Source organism: Salvia splendens, chromosome 8 (assembly GCF_004379255.2).
Source record: "Salvia splendens isolate huo1 chromosome 8, SspV2, whole genome shotgun sequence".
In the NCBI taxonomy this organism is placed as follows: domain Eukaryota; kingdom Viridiplantae; phylum Streptophyta; class Magnoliopsida; order Lamiales; family Lamiaceae; genus Salvia; species Salvia splendens.
Window position 1 is genome coordinate 13,267,464 of NC_056039.1, and position 6,176 is coordinate 13,273,639.

Below are 6,176 nucleotides of genomic sequence, written 5' to 3' on the forward strand. Positions count from 1 at the left end.
CGCAAAATCAGCTGCTCGGCCCGGCTTCTGGCTGCCTCCAGAGCTGATTTTGCGGCCTCCTCTATGAAAAGTCTTTTGGGGCAACTCTATTGTTCATTCTCTCAGTTTATTGTCTTATGTTTTATGTTATAATTATATAGTTTTTGAGTTTATTTATAATAAAAAAATGTAAATATTATTGTTATACTACACTATTTTCGTCTCTTTAAAGAAAATAATAGTGTGTTGTTATTTTATTTTTTTCTATTTGACTTCCTTATAAAATTAACCAGGACTAATAATGATGATATGTACGATTATTTTATTTTATTTTCGTCTCTCTCTTCTTATCTTCACTTTAGTCTGAGCTGCTCTGTCAGTCTCATGTGCTCTCTCCACCATACCATCCTTTTATATCCATTTAGTTTTATTTTTATTCTATCACTCACTCTCACTCAAACACACACACACACACACACAGTGCATTGTCTGTTGACAGTTGTTTATTTATTGAAAAACGCCACTCCAATAGGCGTTTTAAAGTTTGTAGTTTCGGCCAATTTTTTCCCACGATGGAGCGCACATTTTGTATTGACTCGCCAATCTGGTTGGCGTTTCTTCTAAAAACGCCAACCAAGATGGCATTTTTAAGATAAAACACGCCTACATCTGTGGCGTTTTTAGGCATAAAACACGCAGACGGCTGTGGCGTTTTTTAGGTAACACGCCAACCCCGTCGGCGTTTTTTAACGTACCTATACTTATATGAAATACGACGACATACGGTTCTAAATTGTAAAACTGTCACGACCGCATTTTATAAGGATAGAAAACACGGTTGATCGCGACTAAGGGGGGATTAAAGAAGCGGGGAAAGAAATAAGGGGAAATAAAATCAAACATGGGTTGCGAGACATGACTAATCGAGTGCTGATACATAGAAGAAAAGATACTCGATCATGAAAACTCGAGTAATTATTTGTAAAATTTTCAAAATGTCAGAGTTTTGAACAAAATAGACCTGAGTCTTTTAAGATGCACAATAGAAACAAATGAACGCGGTTCCATGTATGAAGACATGAACCTCCGAGAGTCAAAATCTGACTGGATTAAATGTCTTGTCTCAATAGCACTTCCTCCACCACTTCGCTGCTCAACCTGCACATTTAGAAATATATGCAGGGCTGAGTACAAAAAGTACTCAGTGAACACATTGCCGAAAATACAAATATACTTTTGAAAATATTGTCAAGCCATCATCACAGTAACACTCAGGGGTTTATTGAAAAGGCCCGAGCTTACTAAAAATATTCACATTGGGCTGCAGCCCCCTTTTTCCTGTACTTAGCCATATCTGATCACATTGTGCCGTTGAGATGGTGTTCTCACACGGTCACCTTCTCTGCCCAACATGTCAGAGGTTTCCATGTGCCGGGAAGGTGGCCACCTTCCACGGTCACCTGCTCTGCCCAACATGTCAGAGGTAGCTTGTGTACACTAGTCCGAGCGGGGACACCACCCTCACTGGGACTCGAATTCGACTTATATCATCATTCATAATTCCTTTGGCCTTAGCCAAACAAATAGGCATCATACAAAAATATTTATGGCAAGACAACATCTTTAAGCATCACGAACATGTGTTCGTGTTTTCATAAAATATAATTTGTATTTTTAGTATAAGAAAGCTCACCTTGATCGTTTAGATTCCTTAACTTGAATCTTTCGTTCCGACTTTACTTGCGAAAGCACCCTTTTAAAAAAAATCACAGTATAATAATACACTAATTAGACTCAAGGACAAAACTACTTAAATTAGAATGCATGCACCCTCATTAAAGTCTTTTATCTCGTTTCTCGATTTTTGGGTATTTTCGATTATTCGGCGGCCGCCCAAGGCGTCGCGTGCGACGCTGGTCGGCCACTCACGCCCAAATTTCCACCTTTGACTCTTCGTATTTTCCCTCCACGATATCGAATTAGTTCCCAAAATTTATTTAAGCGCATAACTAAATTATCGCAACTATTTCCCTTTGTTAAGAAAAAAAAATTATATATTTTCCTGACTTGGGATAAACTATTCATACTTCAAAATTATTTCGGGGTTTAATTAAATAATTCGTTACGATTGATTATTGGCACAAAACTTAATTATTTCCCCACCTTATATCTCCAAGTAAAATTTTAAGGCCCAAGACAATTTAAATGGAGCCCATACTTTAATAATTTACCCAATTTCACTTAATGAAGCCCAAAACCATAAAAAAACAAAAGGCCCATAAGCACTCCACCATCCCATGTCTCTCTCTAACTCTCTACTCCTCTCTCTTCGTCGACAAATTGCAGCGGATTCTTCCAAATTCTGTCGGTTTTCTTCAATTCATTCCACGCCGCATCGTTTCTCCCCGGTCGCATCGACCCTCACGCCGGCGACCACTGCTCGCCGGAAGAACCATTGCTGCTGTCGCGCCGCTGCTCCTTCGCCGCCGGGAAGAGCTGCTGCTATCGCGCCGCTGCTCCGTCGCTGCCAGGAAGACGCGACGCAGCTTCCGGGAGGCGCTGCTGTAGCCGCCGATCCGCCGGAAGGGCTGCTGCTACTGGGGCGCGTCCACCGCCGTCCAGCCGATCTGATTCACCTCCTAACAACCCCGGAACAACCCGAAAGGCTGCGGACAGCCCCCGATTTACTCCGATTCCGCTCCGAACAGCTTCGAATTGATCAATTGAAGAACAAAATGTGACCGAAATCTTGAATAACAGATCGGAGGAAATGGATTGAGTTTAAGAAGAAATTTTTGCGATGTTTATGTTCGAAAATCCCTGCGCCAAATCGAGACAAGCTGCGTGGGAAAGCTCCATTCGTCCGGTTTACACCTTCTCATCCGTCGAGGATTTCTGGCGGTATTTTCATCTTAATTTGCACCAATTTGTGTTTTCTTACAATTTCGTTTCGTTTCAGTTTTCAATTCGCAGCAAGGGGTTTCAATTCGTGATGTCCGATTGGTTTTGATTGTGTCGTTGTTCGAATTATGTTTGATTGCTGATTGAATTAAGTGGGAAGTGGAGTATGATGATATGTTATGAAAAAAATGATAAAAATTCATACTTTGGAATTGGGAAGAAATTTTACCTCCGTAGGACTTGGTTGTGGAGTTCACAAGGCTGAAAAGGAAGGTTCTTGAAGCTGAAAGGACTTCGATTTCTTGAATTGAAGTTGAGCAGAATAGCCGTGGTTTTCTTGTTGCAGAAATAGGAAGGAACGGTTTTGGGAAAGGGATAATATAGAGGGAGGGTGGTTTGGAGGAAAAATCTTAGAATTTTTAATTATATTAATTTATTGACTTGGTGACCAAGTTAGATTATTTTAAATTTTTTTTCTTTTCTTTTCGGTTGTTACAATCTACCCCTCTTAAAAGAAATTTCGTCCCGAAATTTAGGAAGTACTTAGACAAAAAGCTCGGGATATTTCTCTTTCATTTTCTCTTCTAGCTCCCATGTTGCTTCTTCCTGTCCGTGGTTTTTCCACAAAACCTTCACTGTAGTAATCGACTTGTTCCGAAGCTGCTGCACCTTTCGATCTAATATTTTTACCGACTTTTCTTCGTAACTCAGGTTAGGTTCTAGAGCAATTTTTTTCGTGGCGAATCACATGTTTTGGGTCGAACATGTACCTTCAAAGTTGGGAGACGTGGAATACGTTGTGTACGTTCCCAAAGTTGGGTGGTGGTAATGCCAAGCGATATGCTACTGGCCCACTTCCTCCAGAATTTCATAGGGTCCAATGAATCGTGGTTTTAACTTACCCTTGAGTCCAAATCTAGTTATCCCTTTGGAAGGGGATACTTTCAAGAAGATTTTCTCCTCGATGTTAAATTTCAATTCGATTCGACGTTCGTCGGCGTATGATTTTTTTTTTGCAGTGATCAATGTCTTGCCTCCCATGAGGGTCTCACTCGAGGAAATATAGAGTTGATCTAACCGTTTTAACTATGATAGGAACTGAATTTGGGATTCCAAGAGAAAATTTGAATCGTTCTTGCTTTGGGTAGGCTCCAAGCTAGCCATGAAAATAAAACGATTATAATTATTTCAATTACATGAGTGTTTGGTTCACCACAAACTTTCACCAGTAGCTTGCAACAAAGGTTTTCATGAGGTGCAATGACTAGGCTCAATTGGGCTCATTATGCTCACTCCCAGAAAAGAAAAGATACAACTTCAAGGGGTTGAGCTATACCCATAGAACTTGAAAATTTTATTGTGGGAAGAGCTTGCCAGATGGAATAAATTGCGAAAGTGAGGGTATGATGAATATATTGTAGATGTCAATAATAGGTTGCCAATATATAATCAAAATGAACAGTGAAGTAGAAAAGTTTCAAGTATCCCCAAGATGATAACAGGAAGACCTGAGATGGGTGGTTACAAATGGATTTGAAAATAATAGGAAAAACAAACAATTGCAATTTGCTCGACAACACTGTGATATAAGATCATATCAACGAAATTTTTAGAGTTTATAAGCAGTTCAAGGAAACTAACTAATAAAGAGGGCAACAAGAGGAAACTAGCCAACAGAGAAGCAATGTGCCAACTTTAACATGGGGCTTGCTGAAAAGCTCAAATCAAGAGACAATAGTCATATTTGAATTTAGAAGATGAGAATACTCATGTAAAACAAAGAGCTTGTCAATAAGTATGTCTGAAAACACAAAGGGTCAATTTAAAAGGTTTAAGGTCTCACCAGATGGCTGCTCAAATATAGTAAGACTGAAAATGATTGGTCCCAAGTGGATTTGAGAAAGAAGAATAACAAGGAACTACCCTCTTGGGTCAACAACAGCGTGATACTATATCACATTAATGAATTCACAAAGTTTATAACCAAATCATGGAAATTAACTAGTAGAGAAGACAACCAGAGCAAACTAGTTTGGGAAGATAGCAAATTACTTTAGACTTGGAGTTGCTAAAGAGCTCAAAGCATGATGGAATAATTATAGTGGAATTAAGAAGAGGTGACTATTCTTTATAAATTAATGAGTGTCAGCAAGCACATTTGAAAACACTAAAGGTCTGCTAATGATCTTTGAAGAATATATTATCATTGAAGAGACAATAGTAGGGAAAACATGTTCATTCTGATAGCTATAAATAAAGTAACTCCTAGTATAGGAGTTTGGTGGCAAGAATTCAGAGAGTCAAAGTATTGCTTTTATACAGAATGAGTAAAGAAGGACCGTAGTCACTGGAGGTTATCAGAAAACATGAGGGAGCAAGCTCAAAACTAGAAGTGATGCACAACCTTGACATAGAAGAGGGAAGATAATGACATATTACCTTGCAAAGGAAGTCATTTAAGATCTTAATTCAACAAAAGTATTTGGACCAGGGGATTCGAGAAAATGGAATTCAAGGGAATCCAAGTAAGCGTTGCTGATGAATCTTCTTGGTTAACTACAATGGTGGTACTCCCTTGTTTAACTCCTTATAGAGAATGGTAAATAAGTTAGGGGAAACTTTGGTCACAAGCTACTTTCACTTTACGATCACGTCAGATGACCATATGTGGGGATTACGACTCTTTGGTGGTCTCTATTCGTCATAACGCCCATCCTCGTAACACGTCGTTTCTGCTTACTTATTATTTGCAAGACTGGATTCTTTGTCTACGTTGCAATCAATTCTCTTGCTAAATATGTATATATCACTTAGTTGGATCGAAGGTACTACCCTTTGGAGTGATTGGATTGTCAAGAAAGACAATGGTTAACCCAGATTATTCATGTCATTGGGACGTAAAAACATCGTTTTGTTTTATGTTGGATTGCTTTTCTCGTGACGAAGTTTCTTTCCTATCGCGTCCATTTCTTTTCGTCTCTCGGGAAAGCGAGAAATGTTCATACAGTACTTCTAAGTTCGAGTTCATATTGTGTTCTAGAAGGAACGCATAACTAAGTATTCTAAATTCTTGGAAATTTTGATTTCCCCATTCTAGCAATATGATTCAATGACTAACTCAAAAAGAGATGTCATTTCACCAATTGGTACCAGACTCGTATACTTTATACTTTCATATTTCAGTACCTTTTTCCATTCAGGAAAGTTACTTCTTTTATTCATGCATTCACAGTCTTTAGCCAAGAAAAGCATACTAACTCTTTCTTTAAGCATGCTACCAAATCAAGAAACATCAA